Source organism: Pholis gunnellus, assembly GCF_910591455.1.
Source record: "Pholis gunnellus genome assembly, chromosome: 11".
Classification (NCBI taxonomy): Eukaryota; Metazoa; Chordata; class Actinopteri; order Perciformes; family Pholidae; genus Pholis; species Pholis gunnellus.
The window spans coordinates 22,314,053-22,337,230 of record NC_136538.1 but is presented as its reverse complement, the minus strand read 5'-3'; the positions used below and the strand labels follow the sequence as shown (position 1 = coordinate 22,337,230).

General features: G+C 41.9%; 1 protein-coding gene across 2 annotated transcripts in view; it reads right to left on the bottom strand.

Annotated features, from left to right (window-relative positions):
* Window positions 1-14,916, bottom strand: part of peli1b (pellino E3 ubiquitin protein ligase 1b) — a 34,775-nt gene extending 19,859 nt beyond the window's left edge. Inside the window, exon 1 of one of the 2 annotated variants that reach the window (XM_079168774.1) lies at window positions 14,536-14,916. The gene's annotated coding sequence lies outside the window, so the exon portion shown is untranslated. Of the gene's footprint in view, window positions 1-7,802; window positions 7,933-14,535 lie in introns of those variants that run through there. The other variant, XM_079168775.1, reaches the window with a different exon arrangement.
* Between the last annotated feature and the right edge of the window lie 8,262 nt (window positions 14,917-23,178).

The window sequence follows — 23,178 nt, the reverse complement described above, 5'->3', positions numbered from 1 at the left end:
AGAGGTGCAGGACTTTACAGTGAAAATCAAGATACCAGAGAGAAAAACGCCGCTTGAGGTTCAGAGGGTTAAATCTATCGATTATTTTCTCTTCTATATATTATGATTTGCCAGACCCTGAGATGTCGTACTCCAAGTCCTTGTTAATCTAAAAGGTAACCAGTTCACTATAACACATGACAAAGAAAAGTGTTACTGAAATAGTGAGCTTTTGATATAAAATGATTAAAAAAAGATGAATTAAAAACTGTAGCAAACAGGTTCAAACGAGGAGGAAAGAAGCCGACATCAGGCACCAGAAAAGCAGGACCTCCAACACGACACCCTGCTGGTAATAAATAACAACAGAAGTCAAAGACTCCGGGAGGACGACACAGAAAAGACAACAAACTGGAAAGATGTTGAGTCGTCACTTAACTTTGACACTCAAAAGATCTGCAGATATTCTGCCCGCTGGGCTTAAAACGAGGCATCGAAACGACGTGGGCTGAACGCGGGAGACGGTTGTCGGTGCGGGTGTGAAGGAAGAGGAGAAAGCACAGCGCTCGTCTTCTCACTTGTGGCTGCTGTGATGTCTGTGGAAGCCCTTCATCAAGAAGGTCATCCGGCGGCTAATCCCGCCCGTGCTACTGCCTCTCACCACTTCCTGTCAGGCCTTTTTCTCAGCCTTCATGTTTCTGTTGAGCTCCCCAGCTGTTCCACGCCGAGCGGCCTCTTCACACGTCTTCTTCAAAAGCTTACAGATTTCCAGACTCAGAACGTCTTTTGCCTCCTCTTCACTCGTTTCATCTTCACATCCCCTCGTGACAAACGGCCCGTTGTCTCAAACCGATCGGGGAGCTTTTTTTTTTAACTTGTTGGTGTGTTGTAGCTCTGCAGCGTTCTAGGTGAGAGTTCACGGTAAAGTGTCAAAGGCCAAGTCTGCAACCAAAGACACAGAGCGTTGCGTCTAGCGGTGTCACGGACCGGAGTCACGCGTGTGAACCACGGATTGATTTCACAGTTTAACCACCGTAGTTATAATAAAGTGTCACTGACGATCGTTATCAGGACATCGCAGATGAGATGTAATCTTGTAAAATGTAGTTTTTGTGTCGTTTTCACAGCGACATAAATAAATATTAGAGATTTTTTACTTTTGGTTGGGCAAAAAAAACTCGAGACATCTTCTTGGTCTCTGGGAAAATGTGAGAAATGTTGCATTATTTAGTGATAATTGATTAATAAACACTTAACTAAAAGAAGAATGAACAGATCTATCATGAGAATGATTCCTTCATGATATGGTGTTAGCCTACTTTCCGTTATAAGTTATTACGATGCTTTGATGGTAAAAGCGGTGGTTTTACGGTAACACTTCGGGTTTTTGGGGAGATGTTAAAGAGGTTAGCTGTGAACTACAGACTAAACAAGACCTGCACGCTCAGCTGATCGACCTCAAAAAGCTCCACCCCCCCCCTTAACCCGTAGTCCTGTTTAGCCGTCTAAGTACTTCAGCTCAGGTAGAAGAGAAGAAGCATCTCGAGGTCTCGAGGAACGGAGGAGATTGCTGCTACATTTAAAACCCAACGGAGTTGCAGTGAAACGGTCTCTCGGGAGACATAGCGGCTAATTCTGCCACAAGAGCAGCAGCACATTTCTGTCCCACCCACCGAAATACAAACATTTGTTTTCAATTTGAACTACGACGACAACTCCTGTTAATTAGTGAGGGAGGATTATTTAAAAACGTCATATTAAAGTCTCCTAAACTACCACAAAACGACCTCAGTTAGAGGCTCCGGCAGTAACTTAAAGGGTGAACTTAAAACATCTACAATTAGCCTAAAACCTCTCCAGTCATCACGCAGAGCAGAAGAGACTAGAGGACGTCCACGTGAGGAGAAGCAGTTCCACATCAACGCCTCAAATATCAGAAACCTCGTGTGACAACGACGACGCCTTCCTCAGTGTGCGGGATTAATTAGTAACTGTTCACCTCTGAGAACATCTGACATCCTGTTATGTCAATTCAAAGTGAATTAAAAACTCTGGACAGCCGTCGTTGGTTTATGGGTTTGAAAGAAGCACGAGATGAAAGGCCTCCCACGGTTTCCTCTCACGTCCATCATCGCTTTTCCAAATGGTGACTAAACTGGAGCATCGTGCAGCGCGTCGTGCAGGAGGAGAGCGAGGTCTGCTGGGTCTGACCATAAACCTCTCTGTGTACCGCGAGTTTCATCTCAACGCCGCTCAAAGACGAGTCAAAGGCCTGCGTTAACCTTTCATGTCAAGTCACGTGGGAGGTGTGTGTGTGTGTGTGTGTGTGTGTGTGTGTGTGTGTGTGTGTGTGTGTGTGTGTGTGTGTGTGTGTGTGTGTGTGTGTCCGTGGTTGGGGATTTCATTTGTAGTTCAAGTGAAGTGCAACTTGTGCTGCATATGTGATCGTTCGTGTGGGCGTGAGCTCGTTTCCAGACGCCCTGGGTCTGGTGTCCAGTGTGGTGGGGTCAGTGCAGAGGGATCGGGTTCATGCACACTGTGGAGATTAGACGCCCGGTGACTCGGAAACTGATCCGAGAGGAGGGGGGGGGGGGGGGCACAAGCCGGCAAACCTGACGCCAGACTATCTTCCATTCTGCCTCTTATCTGTCGGTCTTGGTCGTCCGATCGATGAACACGAACAGACGGCATCGGCACCGCTGAACATGAACAGAATGAGGAGGGACAGGAAGTAGTTTTGCTAAATGTATTGAAGTGTGTAAACGTGGGCATTTGTCGTGAACAGAGGGGTTCGATTTGAGATTGTTTTGATTGTTAAAGGCGGCGATCGTCACCTCAGCATCACTTTTGATTCTTAACCTGTAGTCTGTAGCGAAGGCTTCATCCTGGACTTTATATCTATATTTTCTACATAATGCAGCTACACGGTGCATCTTAAAACTAAAGTGTAATAGTTCATTTAAAACTAACGATCCAATTCTTTAAAGAAAGGAACATGTTAACGTGCATGAAAAGCATGAACGCGTGGTGGAAGTAACAAGCTAGCTAACTAGCCAGATGTCCGTTAGTTCACTAGCTAGCTATGCTAAACAAAGATGTCGCTCATCTGTTGATAGCAGTGTGCTTTCCTACGCTGTGACGAGAGAGTGTGGATGAAGCTACTACTCCACTGCTCCTCTCAGTCGTTACTACAAAACCTCAGCGAGTCCTCGGCCTGCTGTGAGTCGGTTTAGTTCATACGGAAGTTAGTCGCAACGGCAACGCTACACACGTAAAAATGTCCGCCGCTCTGCCCGTTCAGCTCTACGCTGATTTGAATGTAAATGTTCGTTCTACTCCGGTTCTAATTCTTTGGTCTGACATCTGCTCTGCATTTAGTTCAATGCAGGTTATAAATATAAAAACAGGGTAAGAGACAAAACAGCCTTGATTTGATCGTCGCTGACCCGTGGTGTTAGAGAATACCCAGAGTGCAATCTGGCAGAGTAAAGAAAGGCTTTGTTACGCTGCAATCAATTAAATAACTAATACCTGGAGCACGCAGACTGCCTCCAGTCATCTCTTTTACCATGTAAATAATCAGACCTTCCTGTCTGACTGGATTTCCACACACACACACACACACACACACACACACACACATGGCTCACACACACACACACACACACACACACACACACACACACACACACACACACACACACACACACACACACACACACACACACACACACACAGTGTTTATTTTCCAGCCGGCTCACACTCTCTTCTTTCTCGTGGTGTGAATTGCATCTCAGAAAAAGGGCATCGACACCTTTTTTCATTTGTCACTGAATGTAAAGCTCTTCGTGTGTTTGACTGGCTGCTCTTCCTGATCACATTTTCACTTCCATTCACACAGAAACCTCCAGCGTACCGTCTCTAGATAAACCCACGGTGTGTATACTGGCACACATGGAGCTCCTCCATCCAGAGGAACTATAAAAAAACAAACAGCTGATGCAACGTAATAGGAAATTAATGTAGCGTGAATTGAATCTCCTGAAGCTCAGCTGGGTGAACACGGAGGGAGAGGACTGTGTTATCAATACGAACCAGAGAGTCACTGAGCGGCAGTTCAGACAATAGAAGTATGATCACGCTTGCCTGAGGCCAGTGGAAGGCATCGGTCATTTTGTCGGACTGGAAAAGTGAAAAGTTATCTTTATTAGGAGCCGATATTCAGATTAAATATGTGACCCTAACGTATGGAGGTTCCATTTAGTTCCATTATGGTGCGTTCAAGCTCCAAACAGTAAAAATGGGTATTTTGGATGGTAAAATTGGAATAAATCCAGTTGTTGATAGTAGATGTTTTCACACCGATATAAAATAGATATTAGTGAGGGAATAATGACTCGTCTAAGCAGCTTATAATATATGAATAAAACTATTAAAGTCGCCCCCAATTGTTTTAATCAAAGCAAATAGATTAAGGAATCATTTATTCCCGAATCCTTTGAATTTTGTGTTGAAATGCAAATATCCTTATATAACAGATGACAATCACATTTAGAATTTGACGGGGTTTTTTTGTCCAAATCTCTGTTGATGTTATTTATTTGTTTGTCAATAGGCCTACATTTTATATATTTTGTATATTTTGTATATTTTATATATTTTGTATATTTTATATATTTTGTATATTTTGTATATTTTATATATTTTGTATACTTTATATATTTTGTATATTTTGTATATTTTATATATTTTGTATATTTTATATATTTTGTATATTTTGTATATTTTATATATTTTGTATATTTTATATATTTTGTATATTTTATATATTTTTATATATTTTGTATATTTTATATATTTTGTATATTTTGTATATTTTATATATTTTATATTTCGGACAAGTATGTTTAGCTAACGGGCAAGCGGCTGACGAAGTGTAATGTCTCGTACTGATTAAACATGTAGTGTTTCACATGAGTATGCGTGGCTTCAATGAGACCACTCTGAAGCTTAAAGACATGCAGCAACATGTCCGTAGACGTACACGCCTGCAGCCGCTCGGCTCGAGACTGATTTAGAGCCGGCGTGTCGATGCACAGACGCCGAGTCCCAATTCCCCGACCGCTCACAGGCAGCAACACTTCTCATGTTCAGCGGTCCCCGGAGGGTTTCCTCTCCAGCGTGTGGTCCAATGTTTACACGGAGAAGGATGGAAACACATGACACACCGCTGCAGAGGAAGGACAGACGCAGCGCTGAGGCTTCTAGTCTATAGAGAGAAGTCTGGTCATCATATTTACTTTAATAACTAAAAATGATGTGATTATATTAATCGATCAAACTTTATTACTGAAGCACTTTTCACGCAGGTTAGTGCAGTTCAACGTGCTTCACAGATGACTGACGAGCCCAAAATAAGACGAAACAAGAGAAAAATGTAACAGTTTGAGACCAAAGCACGCGAGAGAATGAAATAATAAAACTGAATTAAAAGCTATAATAACAGCAGTAAAACAGCGTGAAATCAAAACTAGAAGAGTAAAAACAGAATAACATGAGTGTATTATATCCGTCTTGTTTGTCTGAATAGAGAAAGTTGAGCAGCAGTGTGTAACGTAACATAAAGAGTCGGACAAATGTGAATAAACAGCAGACGTATGAACTGTGTGATGAACAACCTGCTGACTCAGGAGGGTCCACACGTGCTCCCCAACACGGAGCATTAAATATGAATCAGCTCCAGCCCATCTGTCTCCTCTTTCATCAGAAACGTATCACCGGACGTGCTCGCTCTGTGGTCTCTGGGCTCTCTGGAGGAACCATTAGCTTCCACCAGATAAGCCGACCACTTCCCCAACACGCCGAGGCTCCGCCGACAAGAGACGAGGGCCAATATTAAGCCACGCTAAGCTACTTCTAAAGAGGGTCTTCCACAGCTGTGTGTGACTACGACGGCATAGGGGGGGAGCAGTCGGTAACTAGGTTGGATTAGAATAATCCACTCGGGCTCGAGGCCCAACACTTGACCCCGAGGAAGCGTTGCCACAACAATCCTCACACCCGTCGGCTATAAACGGCAAGGCATGAAATATGTGGAGCCGGGTCAGGAAGAGGACTCGAACATTAGACACGAGGTGAGGAATGTAAAGCTCGGAGCCGCGCTGTTGAAAGCAGATGTGAGCGTAACGAAGGAGGGCATCAAAAAGGGCCGCCGACACGTGAGGACACGTCCCGTACGGCCCGAACCCTGCGACCAATTAACCCTCTGAACCCCCGAGCAGTTTAGGGGACGTTTCCCTCTCCGAGGCCTCGTTTTTCACTGTAATCTAAAAGTCCTGCTCCTCTGTGGAAACAGAACCATCACGGCTAGAAGTAGAGGGAACTAGAACACGTCTTTAGTGCAGAATAACGTGTTAGAATGACATCAATCATAAACAAGACAGAAAACACAAGTTGAAGTTCTTTGATAATGTTGGAATCTATAAAACCAACATTTCTCAAAGTGTCCACAAGTGTTACGAATGTTGGAAAGAAGAAAGGAGGCTCGACATGTTTTATATATTAAACCATTCACTACTTCCAGCCTCTCCTCTCGGCTCTGCTCTGTGTTTACAGCCTGAAGTTCAGTCCAAGTTTCCCAGATTTGTTGTCACGTGACTGTTGGTCTCAGATGAATCGATCATGGCTTCCCGGTTGCGCTGAAGAGCCCAGAATTTATTGTTTTTTATAGAATCTGGTTAAAGCAAACAGTTTAATTCAGGTTCAATTTTAAATGAGACGTGGAATAAAACATTTTTGATGAAATATTGTTTTCTGACGGAACCGTTCGTAACACAAGGTGTGTTCAATGACTGTCGGACAGAGGAAAATCTCACGATAGCGATGGTCTTTACAGCTTCTGGCGCGGATAAACGTAGTTTTGGAGAAAAACTTGCTTTTCCATCCCACCGGAGTGTTTTGGGGTTCAGAGGGTTAATTAAACATCACACCTCAACACACCGACCCCCTCGTTTCTTAGAGCCATTCACACCTCCGTCATCCACTCCTAACAATCCAGACTGGACTCGGACTCTTCGGCGCCAAATTCCTGCTGAGACTTTAAATGAACTCATCAAAACAAGCTGCTGGTTGCTCTGGAGTCTCAGAGACTGGCATCTCCGAGGAATCCGGTCCCACCGCAACAGAGTCCTCAGCGCTGGACTCGTGTCCGGGGTCGGCCCGTTTTGGAGGCTCGGTGGACTAGAATACAAGAATCTGACTCACAACAAATGTGTCACCCAGAGACTCCTTCTTTCCACTGTTTGCTTCACCGTCTAACAACAGCAGCGCAAGAAGAGGATTAAAAACAGTGGTGGTGGTTCCCGTTTAACTCTTCCCAAAATCAAACTTTGGCTGCCTTAGATTAATTAGAATAAGCCGCAACCTTTTCAATAAAGAGGCACCAACCGAAAACCCCATGTGTGATGAGTGGAAGGAACGAAAAAACAGCCTCTAATCTGAAGAGCAAGAGTCTGTTTAACAGAACTCTGGTGCACATTTTTTTCAGGCAGTTGTAAACGAAGTAATCGTGCAGAACACGCTGAATAAAGTATGAAGTCTTTCAAGATAACCTGGAGAAGGTAGTGGAGGTGAAAAGACTTTCCTCGCACACGCCACTCAGCAAATTGAGTGAAATCCAGTTTTATATATTTTTCCAGTTATTTGATTGATTATTCGGTCTGTGAAGCATCAGAAAATAGTGAAAAGTTATTCAAACTGTTTGGATTTTGACAACAAGTCCAAAAATCCAAATGACGGTCACGTAGAAACCAGCAAATACTCACATTTGACATGGTGCAGTTCTTTCACTGCAGTTTGATCTTTCACGAGCGCTCAAACGTTACTCCGCCTGTTTGTTTCCGTGTTCACTTTATAACAAACGGTTGTTGTTGTTGTTGTGTCTTCGTTTCCAGGGCAGAGCGGCCGACTGGTTTTTCCGGTAAGCGGCTCTAGAGGAGGCTCAGCGATGACAGAAGGCAGGAGAAGAAATAGGAGGGCCGCCGTTCAAATTACAGCCTCATCAATGATTCAGTGGGAAGAACACACAGACACACACAGACAGACACACACACAGACAGACACACACACAGACAGACACAGACAGACACACACACACAGCGCTGTTGGTGGACGTGCAACAAGACACAAACCCATGCAGTCTCGAGTGTGTGAGCTATGATTCATATGCATTCAGTGCAGTGAGGAAAATTACACTCCTCATTTTAAATTGCTGTTATTCACTTGAATACATATTTAGGGAATATGCAAACACGTTCGTAGCGCTGTATGATTTAAAAAAACTGACAAAAGAGCTCAACGAAACCTCATTACTGAGAGCTGTTATTGAGGTCAACATACGTCACTGCTGAGCCGCCATATAATATACAGTATATATATATATATACATATACACACACACACACACACACACACACACACACACACACACACACACACACATCAGCGCTGTTCAATACTCCTCTATGGAGGGACAAAGCTTAAGTCTCTTAAAACTGCATTCTCTCTAGTGTCCACCAGGGGGCGACTCCTCTGGTTGTATAGAAGTCTATGAGAAAATGACTCTACTTCTCTCTTGATTTATTACCTCAGTAAACATTGTAAACATGAGTTTATGGTCTCAATCTCTAGTTTCAAGTCTTCTTCAATACAGCATGATGTTCATTTAGTAAATGATGGTCCATTTAGAGTCAAACAGACCATAAAGCAGGGGATGCTTTAGGGGCGGGGCTACACAGTGATTGACAGGTCTCTACCAGAGACGTATACTGCGTCTCTACGTCACTCCTCCTCCATCCAGATATGGTCACTTCCTGTTCACTGGTTGCAAAAAACCCAAGAATGCGACGGCCAAAACGCCGAACTCAAGGCTTCAAAACGTCCGCACAGGGAAGAAGCTTCAGTGGGGTAAGTTCGGGTTTTGGCGTCGCTTCGACTCTCTGATCTCCTGGACGTTTAAAACAGATTTCAGGAAATAAATGTGTCCGTTTCACATGTTACGTAATCAATTACCAAGTCTGCTCGTGTTTCACACCTCAGCGACCATCTTGTTGTTGCCGCCGTGTCGAGCACAACGACCCTCAGACTTTAATTATGGAATGGATTTTCAGCAACTACTGGCCTGTCTTTGTTTTTACTGCATTTGCAGAAAACAGCAGCTCTCTTCTGGGAAGCCTCAACAAGTGACACACTCAACCGTGAGTGTGTGTGTGTGAGTGTGTGTGTGTGTGTGTGTGTGCGCGTGTGTGAGGATGTACACACAGGCTAGTTTGACACAGGAAGGTTAGAGAGTGAGACAGGAAATGGCAGCCATGCATGATGGGAGGGGAGTTAATAATTACAGGTCTGTGTGTCGTATGAAAGGAGAAGGAGGCGAGTTACATCGGGTAGTTTCGAGGTGCAGTCGCCTCTATAAACTACACAGCATAAGGAAACCACAGAGACGGTAACATGAGAATCACACTCGCAACACTTTCTTACTTTTCCATTTTGTGTATAACCTCAACAGGGCTTTCAGTTCCTGCTTGTAAAGAGTATTCTGCTGATATGGAGGGAAACTACGGCGGTTTTTGAGTGTGGGGGGGGAGGTGTTGAACACACTCGAAACAGAGAGTTAAAAACAAAAGTCATCAGCATCTCATCAGCATCCAGCACATCTGGGACGTTTCGTTGCTCCACCAGCCACACAACACATTACTGCTCTACTGTGAGTCTAGCTGGGTGGTGAGTCGGGGACATTTCTGTCTCTATTTGTCTTGTTATTTATTGTCTGTTTTGGAGATAAGGCTGAACAATATATCCATCCAACATCTGCATCATATGAATGCGTAATAGTCACACTGCAAAACGATGCAATACAAAGACACATCAGGCCCTCCATCGTAGACTGTATACATTATTAAACTGCACGAGAGGACATTTAAAAAACCAGCAAAGTTGTTCATATTCAGTCGAAATGCAGTTTCAGAAAAATCCCCAATCACAATCATTTTCAGGGCCGACTGATTAATACAGCGTGCGTAGAAAAATACATTTCAAGTCCTGTTGGATTTAGAAACAATGGCATTGTGCTTTGTTACGTTTACACATGAGATGCACGTTTTCAGAATTGAGTGCGTTGTCCCACATGTTTCAGTGAAGATATGAAGAATTACAGGAATGTCACCACAGACTACCAGTTCTGTAATACTACATCAGCAGGCCACAGGCTCAGCCACCATTGTGTTACCGCCTTCAGACAGATTGTTAGTTACTTAAACAGACATTTATTTAACAATGAAAATCTTCCAGACACTAACGTCACAAGCAGGAAACCAAGAGCCGAAATACTAAAAAAGACAAATTTACATCTAACAAATTTACAAATTTACAAATTTACATCTAACATTAGACAGAAAAAAGATGCAACTAATGATTATTTTCATCATCCATTCATTTCTCAATTGAGCAATTCGTCTAGTCCATAATATATCAGCAAATTGTGCTCATTTCAAAGGTCAAGTCGAATGAAATCTAAAGATGTTCAGTTCACAATGAACAGAGAGGAGCAGCGAGTCCTCACAAAGGTAAAGCAGGAAAAAGCAATTGATTATAAGCTGCAGATTCAATTCATCAACCAATCATTTCATCTCTAAATAACAGGAACAAAAATAAGATGAGTTAATAAAAAAAAGAGTATTATTTCAGTTCCTCTGTCTTCAGAGGCTGAACGCACGTTTAAGGTTAAATGACTCACATCGCTCGCTTCAGCTCTTCTTGTGTCGGCACATCCTTGACGTTTCTCTTTTCCTCCCAGAACTCCACCAAAAGTGTTTCCATTCATGAACTCGGCTGGTTTACCGTTAAAGCACTAAAACAGGACGGTGAACTCCCCGACAGCTCGTTTCTAAAGGCCTCACTGTGTTTCAGTCACTGACTGCTCTCACTCAGGCGTTGGCAGCAGCGGGAGAGTATTAGAAACGTATTTCTTCATTTTTATGGAACAAAAAATGGGCGACCACACTCACCCCCGGTGCATGAACACACTACTAAAATAGCTCCTTAAATAAATAATGAACGGTCTCCGCAGAAGAGCGAAGATGAAGACAGACGATGAGGTGTGCAGGTGTACTTTCTCCGCCCGCGTGCTTCGTCCTCGCTCCCTAAATGCGTTCCTTACATCACATATCATGACTCGGGAGGAGATTTAAATAATTCACAGGGTCTGTAATAAACCTGAGTTCACATAATTCACCAGGTAATGTGGATGTTTAGTGACCAACAGGAAGAGCTTTCTTATTACCAGGAAACAACGGGAGGGAAGCGGTGTTTGTTTCTCACGCAGCGTTATTATGACGTTATTATGATGTGCAGTTATTTGTTGCATCACTTTTAAAGTTGCTGTCTATTTAACATGTATTAAACGGGACTCTACGGCGTTGCCATAATGCTACCAAAGAGTACATGCTGTATGGAGGTTTTTAAGCTCTTGCTTCGCCATACAGATGAGCTAAGCTAACCTTAGTAGCCGCTTTTTAGCTAACAGACACGCACGTGTCGCAGTATCGCTGCTGAATATTTAAAGTTTCAACACTCGTTCACAATCATATCGATGATCTGGTGCAGGCTGCGCTTTCTGCTCTCTCTCTTTTAACAAAAAATCTAAAATGTTATGCCCTCAATGTGCGGTGTGGTATTGAATATCAATATTTTTCAAGGTATTGCATCAAAGATAGAAACACCAGTATCGTGACGGCACTACGACACACTGACAACCTTTCACCAGTGGGAACGTTTGAGTTTACTGTTTCGCACAAGTCGAGACGGTGACTGTAATCAGACGGCGTGAAGGTGAAGTTTAGGCAGCATGACGGCATGTGAAGGCAAAGCAATGACGCCAGCAACCGTGACTTTGACTGAGATCTGAATTGTTGTCCCAGCTCGTTAAAATGTATTCATGATGTCACATTAGTTGAATGCAGTAGCAGTAGCAATGCCTTGTTAGCAAAGCTATGAGAAACAGCTTGATAATGACAGTATGAGAGAATTGTACCGAGCACAGCTTACGGAAAAAACGCTGGTGGTTTAATGCCCCCCCCCCCCTCCTCTTTCCTACCCTGCCTTCAGAAACAAGGCCATAAAAACGTGCCCACTGTCTGACCCACTTTCCATGACAGACGTAATCTCCCTCCACAAACTTCAGCCTGTTTACCGGCCCCGGCAGAGAGTAAGCCGGACCGGGAATCCAATGCCAAGCTCTCCACACACAGCAGGGGAGGGGGGGGGGGAACTGCCGCTCAGCTGTGCCGAAGATTACACCCGTAGGATCCCCGCTGAGCCGAGGCCCTCGCTGATGAAACTGCAGACACGTGTGGGCCGCAAAAAACAACAACGTAAATGCAAATAAGGACCAAAATAAAAGCCTCCTCTCACGACGACCACGCTGCTCACATTACTGGAGGTTTACAGACGTTTGTTGGAGGTTTTTTTGGATTCTCAAACACACTCACTCAACACCGAGGTGTTAACCACCGACCGCTGGCATGATTGTTATACAGCTTTCATACGTTTCCATTAAGTCGATGTGCAGTAAATGTGGGTTTCCACACAGTTCACACTTAGCTCAGTCTGCAGAGCGCCGCAGGTACCAGATCAACGGTTACAGGTTTCCTTTGTTTTCTCACAAATTTGTTATTTGTTGCCTGCAATTAATTCCCGAAACTGAAATAATTAATGCAGGGCTATATATGTGTATAAGAGCATTAAAGGGTGAGGAGGCAAGGGTGTTATGTGTATTTACAACAAGGATTTGGGAGATCAGGAAGAAATTATGAATTCTCAAAAGCTATATTTGACAACAAAATCCTGTGCTGCAATTTGCAGCCACTGCAGCATAGATTCAACCTGTTCACCCAACCTAAAAATGTACATGAATGCAATTATAATCAAATTGTTTCCATACTCATCGGAGTGATAGGAAGCTCTTTTGTAATTCTGTTAACAGTATTTTGAACTAGTTTCATGGTCCTAATGGATCACGAAACCTGCTGAGCATGCACAACTTCTGCAAGACCACACAAACCCTCTAAATACAATAAAAAAGCATTTAAAAAGAATTAACGATATCGATGATATAAGAGCATCCAGACCGAGGCGAGACCGGGAGGCCTCCCCGTGTCCCCACAGACCGGGTTACTCAGGATACTGAGCCTCCATTAAGACATCAGAGACTCTCTCTGCTCTCCCGTCTGACACCGTCGGCTCCGGTTCCCACCCTGAAACTGAGACTCCAAACAGTGTAGGAGAACTCACACACGCGCACACACACACACACACACACACACACACACACACACACACACACACTCAGGCCTGCAGGCTACACACCCAATGCAAATGTGCAGACACAAACGAGTAAGTGCAACGACGACAAACACGAGTCCCGGGCACTTTCACACCAGAAGTTATCACCTTTTATAGGACTGTGAGACTTGAAATAGTCTGCACAAAAGCAGTATAATAAAAGACCCTTCAGCCTTCACTTTTATCAGTGTCGGTGTTGCACACTCGACTCTTACATATACTAGTTACGGGTCTGATATGGACCCTTTTGATGAGTTGCAACACACACTTTGAGTTGTTTGAATTGTCTCCAGCTGCATTGCTGGACTGAAGCAATGCAGCTGGATGTAGATGCAAAGCCTCAGTAGTGAATGGAGCCCCCCCCCCCCCCCCCCCCCCCACACACACACACACTTTGTACTCATTTCTGGTAACTTATCAGTCCTTTTAGGAAGAATGAAATGCAGTGGCAGCAGAGTTTCCTGATTAATCATCACACTGACAAGCAGACAATGGAATATATACGGCCCGGGGCGTCCTGGTGGAGCAGATGGGAGGTAATGCACGCCTGTCTTAGCTGGGAAATTTCTAAAGAAGGGGGGGGGGGGGAGTCATCACATAGCTGACCAGCTCAGAGTGAACGAGGGAAGGAGAGGAAAAGAATGAAGAGAGGAGGAAGGGAAGGAAAAGAGGGGGTGAGAGAGAGAGAAGTCATTAACCGGCCATCTAGCTCTAGTAATGGCAAGAGTCCGTGCATTTGCTTAATTCCTTATCAGGCAATGTTCCCTTTCTCCCTCCTCCTCCTCCTCTTCCTCCTCCTCCTCCTCCTCCTCCTCCTCCTGCCTGTGACAGGTCAGCTGTGCAGACTGGGAGTAAACTAATACCTGCATCTCACACACACACTCTATCTATTTTCCTTAAACAGGTGCATGAGTGTGTGTGTGTGCAGGACACTCACAAATAAAAACAGCCCTGTGGTGACTTACCTTTGCAGGGTGAATTGGACATGTATTTAAAATTGAGGTAATAAAACCGAGCAGCGCGTGGTCACAGAGCCGTTGTCCCGGACAAAGCAGGTGACAATAGGGACGCTGGCTGGCTGTGGATCAGTGCTCTACCGGTTGGTGTTTTTTTAAACTGTTGGTGTGAATATGAAGTCAGGTGTAAACACGTACTCACTGCGATATAAATGATGAAGTCCCTTTTGTTGTCGTCTCCGGTGCTTTGCTAGCTTCCTCTCCACCAGCAGCTGCTGCTGCTTGCTGCCTGGCTTTCCTCCCAACTTGCTGTGAGGCTAGCAGGCTGGCTAACGCTGCACAGCCCCGGCTTGAAAAAAATAAAAAAAACAGGATGAATTATGGCTTAATTTATCCTCCTTTGGCTGGTTTGCCAACCGAAAAAATAATAAAAAAATGAAAAGTAAACCCCGTTAAAACCAATGTAAGCCGATGCGGACTCGTGTTATTTCTCCTCCTCCTCCTGCAGCTGTGAGGAGTAAACGTTCACCGTAACGACCGGAATACATCCACGTTTTAGTGTCAGTGACAGGCAGTCCGCGGTGTGGACCTCCTTTGTTGTGAGCATCTGAACGTAAACACGGAGCTCAGCCGTTCGGCACGTTCTCTGGGCTGCGAGAATGCGCTGGAGGTGGAGACAGCGTCACCGCGAAGGATTCTGGGACGTGTAGTTTTCTTTTTTTTAATTATTGTTTTTATCGCTGCTAGCCACACGACTCAAATACAGGTACACAGGTATTCACATCGTTTGCTTATAGAAAAGTTGTATTAACAGATAATATATATATATATATATATATATATATATATATATATATATACTGTATATATATATACAGTATATACATACATGTGCTTGTATTTTATAACATTTTTAGTTAAGTATAAATATATCGGTAAAAGTAAAATGAAGTAAGTCAGCAAGTGTCGCAGGTAAGTATATATGATACTGGTAAGGGAAGAAATATATATACTACTTTAGTCAAAGTAGTATATAAAAGTATATATATATATACATATACACACATATATATACATACATATACTGTATAGAAAGAAAAAGAGAGATAAATGTATATAGATATGTGTGTGCATGTATATATATATACAGTATATATATATATATATCTATATGTGCTGTAGTAAGTACTTTGTTCTGGTCTTCTTCTGGGTGAATTCAATGATCATCTTGAAGCTCTTCTGCTTCATCGCCTCCACATTTGAACTTTGACGTGAATCCAGAGACTCGCGCGTGACTCCGTCGACCTTTCGTGCTCTCTTTCACACACCTGGCATACCGTGAGTGCTCACATGTTCCGCCTGCGTTGTTCCTGCTTGTGTTGCTGCCGCCTCCATCTTTAGCTTCATCTCCAGGAAGCTGCACGTCGTCCTCCTGCTGTGATTATTCAGCAAGTGGTATTTTCTAGAAAAATGATCATTAAGTTTGTTCTAGAAGCCACATTTAGATTGTTTAGGGTGATCCAGTATCCACTTTATATTGCTTATAAGGTACAAATTGTTCAGTTTGCATCCAAAACAGTTATTACATTATTATTATTAACATTATTTAGAATCGTTTAACCTGCAACTAGATATGGATTTGCATCACAAACACATACCGGAGAACCTTAAAAGTTCTCCTCCAAAGACTTGAGAATCTGTCCCATGAGAAGCAACGTTACAATACAGACCCATAAATATATATATAATATATATTTTTTATATATATTTTCTTACAACATAATATAATATAATATAATATATATGCACTTCACTGTGGGCTAGTTCATACTCTGTCAGTCATCTTTTCGTGCATTCTGGGTACAGTCTAATCTCATAATTTGCAAAAAATAACTGCAGCTGTCAGATAAATATAATGGAATGGAAAGTAGAATATCTCCAATAGAGTAAATACATAGAAAATAATAAAGTCTGTCAAAACGTTACACAAAAGCTTCCAAAGCTTCAAACTTAATTTTGTCCCTCATGCAGAATATTGCATTACGATCATGGCTGATTTATAATAATATAAATATATAATTAAAATGGTTTTGAGTGAGAACGAGTGGAGAAGCAGGTGAGGCCAAGAAGAGATGAAATAGAGCTTCAGTCTCACACGTTGTGCGCACACAGACGGACTTATTTTTACTCTGAGAGGCTGTAAAACACTTTAACACTTCACGTTTGCTAATAAAATACTGAGCTCAACGCCAGGACTGAGCAAGATGAAGCGTTTCCCAACGCAAGAAGACTTTAAGAGACATAAGACACCACGTGAGCCTGTACACACACACACACACACACTTTATATTATCTCTGCACACACTGTAATCTGTTTGAACCCGCCTGTTTACGTTGCCACAGCTACAACACCAACACCTCTCCCGGGCTGGAGGCGGCAGACACACCTTCCTTTGAGCCTGTTCACTTCACCGCTGATGGATGCTTTGACAAGAGCTTCTCTTTCCAACAGCCAATGGGCTGCACGTCTGTGTGAGGCGTCAGGAAGTGATGAAAGATGTAGACACACACACACACACACAGACACACACACACACTGATTATATCAGCCAGGTACACGTTGGAATTTGCAGTATTCACACTGTACGAATCCTTGCTCGAGTGCCAGGTTGTTGGTTTTTAAACTTGCAATGAAAATGAATCCACATTTACAGTGCTTCTCGTACCTAGAGGAGTAAATGAAGTGCCATAAATTGATAGAAAATAGCAGGAAATAGTCAAATATATGATAAGAAAATTGGAGATGGCAAGTAAGAATTTGAAATAGGCATAAATTATTTGAAATTAATTTGAAACACATGAAAAGCAGAAAACACAATTTTACAGAAGCTCATTTTCTCTGTTTTTATGTGTTTTTGACGTCAAAGTTCTTCTCAGTTTATTCCCATGTTGCTTTTTACAGTAAAATAAATGTACATTTTATATTAGATATGCCTGCAAAAACAGTTTGTAATGAGTTTTAGTTCCTTTATTTCTGTTATCATAAAATGTTAATGCACAATCTCTTTTAATACAAGGTTTTATAAAGTCTTATAAGTGGTGGACGTAATGTATTATAGATTAATCATTCATAATGCTTCATACCTCCATGCCAAAGTGACCAGACCATAACTTCAGCCGGCTCTAATGCATGATAACAGATTATAAGTTCCTACAGTGTCACTTCACTTAAAGCTCTCAAAGTCCTGCTGTTTCAGTGTCATTGATGTTAATAAGACATTATTCCCTTTCAGAAACGTAGATTTTATAATATGTTGTGATACGTTATAGTCTTTATATGTTAAAGCATCATGAATGCTGAACTACTAACACATTATGTCCACTTATAATACTTTACAAACCTTGTTATAAGTTGTCACGCAAGATTATTTCTAGAGTTGTATAAAGCCTTATAAATGCTTTATCATGTCTGAAGAATTTGTTTACGATACATTGGACATCATGGAAAGAGATAACAAACATTTTTTTAGATTCACCCTGAAATATTCAGCATTATAATAAATGTTCACAGCTCAGTTTTAACATTTAGAGTTTGAGCTTTTTGCAAACAATCGAGTGCAACTTTTTGCAGGTTCGGTGTTTGACAGGAAGCGGGTCTGTTACCGAGATTCAACTTTGACCTCCGGTTTATGAGACTACAACTAAAACACCTCCAACTGATTCAAAAATAAGAGTTTTCAAGCCCGAAATTGCAGCTATTTTTTAAACAATGTGGATCGAAATCAACAGTTGACGTCGTATTTTGGCTCCTCACACAACCAGGTCTGTTTTTATATTTCCCTAAATATGATTTAAGCTCCCTAAAATCTCAGCAAAAGCATCTGCTCTCGTCCCCGGTGAGACGCCGAGGGAGGAGAAAGTGTGCGTGGGACGGCACTGAGGGCAGACGGTTCTCAGCATCTTATCCTTTGTTGTTGTTGTTGTTGTGCGATAAGAACCAAAACATAGCAACAACAGCAGGTCTGCGTTCAGCCTGCACAAGGGAGTCGGGGGAGAAGTCTTCTCTGGTGTGACAGGATTATATGATAGAAACATGCTGTGCTCATGCAGAGTCAAATATTAAATAACACCACCGTCCCGTGTTTGAGGGGCCGGGCCCGGCGCTGTTGTCACGCTGCCATGGTGACAGTAACTGTTTACAGAATGTTTAGCGTATCACAAAGCAGGCACAAAGGCTGACTGGACCAGACGGAGCTCATGTGCTCTACATTCTGGACTTGATTAACTGAACTTAAAAGCCAAGTGCTCATATTGTGAATGGATGTACTGTGGCGCTTCTCCGCATTACTTCATTTCCCCTCCTGAAATACCAAGAATCATAACCGAACAGGAACATTTCTGTGTGTGAGTGAGAGAGTTTCTGTGTTAAACGTGATCCGTACGTACGTTGCAGTGTGCACCATGCTGTAATGTACTCCAGATGTCGTTTTGTAGTACGGGACACACAAATACAGGCTATACGATTTGATATTTGGTAACCCTGCAATACATGTCGGTTATAAACTGGTTGTGAGAAAGAAAGAAAAAAGCATGCCAAGACAAGAGTTGGCCAACTGGCAAGATGTGTTTTTCCATCCCAGCTGTTGGTTGCAGCAGCTGAGATAAACGGTGCTTTTGCCAAATTTAGACGATCGCGAATTCTATATACAAAAGTCTGATCTTCAGCTGGATGAAAAATGCATTATAAGCATGTTGAATCTGACATTAAAGTAGTGAGGTTGCTCTTTTTGCAAAAACATACATTTCTAGTTGTTTAGAAAAGCAGAGAAACAATGTTAGCTAATGCTAACATTAGCTCACAACATGATGAAAGTCATGTTCATATATCATCCGATAATTCGGTAACGTAAAAATTATTGAGGTCATGTTCAAATATATTGTACGATCAGTCGGTAACATAAAAATGATTGACGTCATGTTCATAAATATCGTACGATAAGTCGATAACGTAAAAATTATTGACATCATGTTCATATATATCGTACGATAAGTCAATAACGTAAAAACGATCGAGGTCATGTTCATATATATCGTACGATAAGTCAAAAACGTAGAAATGATTGAGGTCAGGTTCATATATATCGTACGATAAGTCAATAACGTAAAAACGATTGAGGTCATGTTCATATATATCGTACGATAAGTCAATAACGTAAAAACGATTGAGGTCATGTTCATATATATCGTACGATAAGTCAAAAACGTAGAAATGATTGAGGTCAGGTTCATATATATCGTACGATAAGTCAATAACGTAAAAACGATTGAGGTCATGTTCATATATATCGTACGATAAGTCAATAACGTAGAAATGATTGAGGTCATGTTCATATATATCGTACAATAAGTTGATAACGTAAAAATGATTGACGTCATGTTCATATATATCGTACGATAAGTCAATAACGTAGAAATGATTGAGGTCATGAGCTCTATTTTAATTCTTTCAGACCTAAATGCAGCTTTTGACACAGTAGACCATGTTGTTTCAATCGACCGTTTTAAAACCTGGGTTGGCATTAAGGAAGCTGAACTTGGTTTTATTCTTACCTTCCAGATAGAACGTATTAACTGTGGTGTACCGCAAGGTTCAATTTTAGGTCCACTTTTATTTTCCATATAGATGCTCCCACTAGGTCAAATCATGTCACAACATCTCTTTTCATTGGTACGCAGACGACACACAGGTATACCTTCTCTTCTTCTTTTTATTCTTAAAGCTGGTGTTTGCAACTACTAGAGATGTAATTTGCAGCCTCTAATGTCTGCTAAGTGCACAAAACATCTTTAAAGGTTGCCGTAATCCATCACAGTAAATGTAAAGCGCTCATTTGGTTCTGGTTTGTGGATCACGTCCCAATTGAGGTGCTGAAATCAAACCCCATAATCCTGTATATCACAACCTTTACTGCCACATACACAGCTCTTCTCTTCCTGCTTTGTGCCCTTTTGTTTGCTGAGGCAGCAGTTCATTTGAAGCTATGATTAATCTCAAGTTTTCCAGAAAAATAAATTGAGGAAAGATTGTTGTAAATATAAAATCTTATGACGTGTTGCAAAATGACGGCGGGTAAATGTTAACCAGATGTAGATAGCTGTAAATTAGGTTCAACTCTAACTTTTACATGAATTCCTCATTAATTAAAGTTTGAGAAACATCTGGATCCGTTTCATCATTTACATACCATAATGTTTAATCAATTAACTCGCCTTTTGATTCAACATTTTAAAAATATTACAATATAATGGAGTATTTTTGTTACATATATTGTGACAGGAACACATAGTCCTACGAGACTCTGGGTGTCATTTCATGTAATTACAGAGTCACTGACTGTAATTAGGTGTAGTGTCGTCACTGAGCTCACCAAACACTGTAATTGGCCGTGGATAGACCGTGGATAGCTTTTTTTAATAGCAGCCTGTCATTGAGGCCGTTATCTATTTTCCAGCGGTTGCATCACGAGGTGAACCGCAGCCTTATTGCAAACGTGAGACTCTGTGTGCAGAAGATGATCAATGGTTAACACACACAAAAGAAAAATTGTCTGGGGATTTTCCGCCACAGTAATTGCTCTCTCGTGCTGCACAGATAGAAGGATTCACACACATCTGTTGTGGTAATATTGTGTATTTACAGGTGAAGACTTCAGATTAACGTCTTCAGTAGAAAACAACGTGCTGAGAGCAACAGAAAGAGTTGGAAAGTATTGAGAGGGCGGACTGACACGTTGGTTTTGGTCTTCTCATGAGATTCGGTTATGAAAACAAAAATACAGAACAATTTATCTGTCAAAGTGCAGTGAAATATAATGTTCTTGACAGCAAGTCTGAAATATTTTAGCACCCAAAAATGAGCAAGGTGCAAGTAAAATAGGAGCAATGCTGAGGTTGAAAGTTACATTTTGGACCTTGGAAGGAGCTGCTTAAAGAATGTAATCTCAGGTGTTGTGGATTTGTAGATGCTATGGACATTAAGGACTTCTTCTTTTTCTTAAAATAAAATATTACGTAAATGTTATTTTTTGTACCGCAGAAGGTTCATTTAAATCTATTTGTATTTCACCTCAAAACTTTTTATCTTGTAATTCAGTTGATTTCAGAAAATGTGTATTTAGTATTTAAGTATTTTATGAATTATTTTTAAGTTACATTTTCAATTTGGTTATTTTTTTCTGCGTTTTGCATTCAATTAAATGCAAAAAAAAGTGTCAATTTTAATTACTTAATTAATCAACGTCGTATGATATCTTACGATGACGAATTAATGACAATATTTTGCTTCTGATTCAATATTTTGTTGCTAATTCATTCCAATTTAAAGACAATGATTCTGCCATTCGAATACAACAACGACAAACACAAATGTGCACACGTTCAAATACGCCTCCCTGTACAGTGTGTTCAGTTTGGGAACACACTGTACAGGAAACATGCACAGACTGATTACCCAAGAAAACACATGAAAGTAACCTACAATAACAAGGCACACCCTCCACACACACACACACACACACACACACACACACACACACACACACACACACACGCACGCACACACACAAAGTTCAAACAGTCAACGGTGAGGATCTAGATTGAAGACATCGGGGTCATCACCATCACCTTGGTAACAAGCAACACAGTGATGCAAGCGAGCATGATGTCATTGAATGAATCGGTCGTCCACAGCCGGAGGGTGTCTTTGACTCAACCACGGGGATTGTGGGGGATTTTGTTCTTTTGGTATTGAGAATGAAATCTGGCAGCGCTCTGAAGGAAGTGCAGAACAAAACGAGACAAAAGGGGGATTTCTCAAACCAGGTTTATTCTCTCAAAATAAACACGGAGAGAAAAGAGACTTCACCGAAGCGCGTCTGCTATCGCGGAGCACACGTGTCACAACACAGGAGGTGCTTTACACTCGCTGTGAGGGAGAGACAGTCGGGTTAAAGCAGAGCACAAGTCACAACGTTTTTTAATGCCCAGCAACAATGGTTATGCAACAAAACGACTTTGTTAGGTTTAAAGGAATGATTGTGGTTTTGGTTAAAAAGTTGCGTTAATTAAGTACAGAAGTTACGCAGCAGATGAGTCAGTGTTTGAGAGGTGTCTGTATGCAGGTTAGACACGCCCACTTTCAGCCATGATTAACATACTTATCTTTACCCAAAACCATGAACGTATCCTCAACCTAACCAAGTCGTTTTGGTGTCTAAACCTGAACCGAACGGTGACTATTTCGAGTGTGTGTAATGTAGTTCTGTACACCTGCAGATAGACCTACATGCAACGTTTTGGGTTAAAACTACAGAAATGGCGTTACTCAAAGGGAGGGGGTCTTCTTCACAGAGTCCTCCACGTTGAACCTACAGACTGTATATAAGAAGTGGACGTAGTCGTCGTGATGTCACCCGTTGGTTTGTAGACTGTTGATTTTAAGCCTTGAGTTCGACAATTTCGCCGTCGCCATCTTGGATTACGGCCATCGCAAACAATGAACAGAAGTGACCATATCTGGACTGAGGAGTGACGTAGAGCAGTGACGTAGAGACACTATGAGACCTGTCAATCACCGTGTAGCCCCGCCCTAAAGCATACCCTGCTCTAAATGGACCATCATTTACTAAATGAACATCACGCTGTATTGAAGAAGACTTGAAACTAGAGATTGAGACCATAAACTCATGTCTACAATGTTTACTGAGGTAATAAATCAAGAGAGAAGTAGAGTCATTTTCTCATAGACTTCTGTACAACCAGAGTCGCCCCCTGGTGGACACTAGAG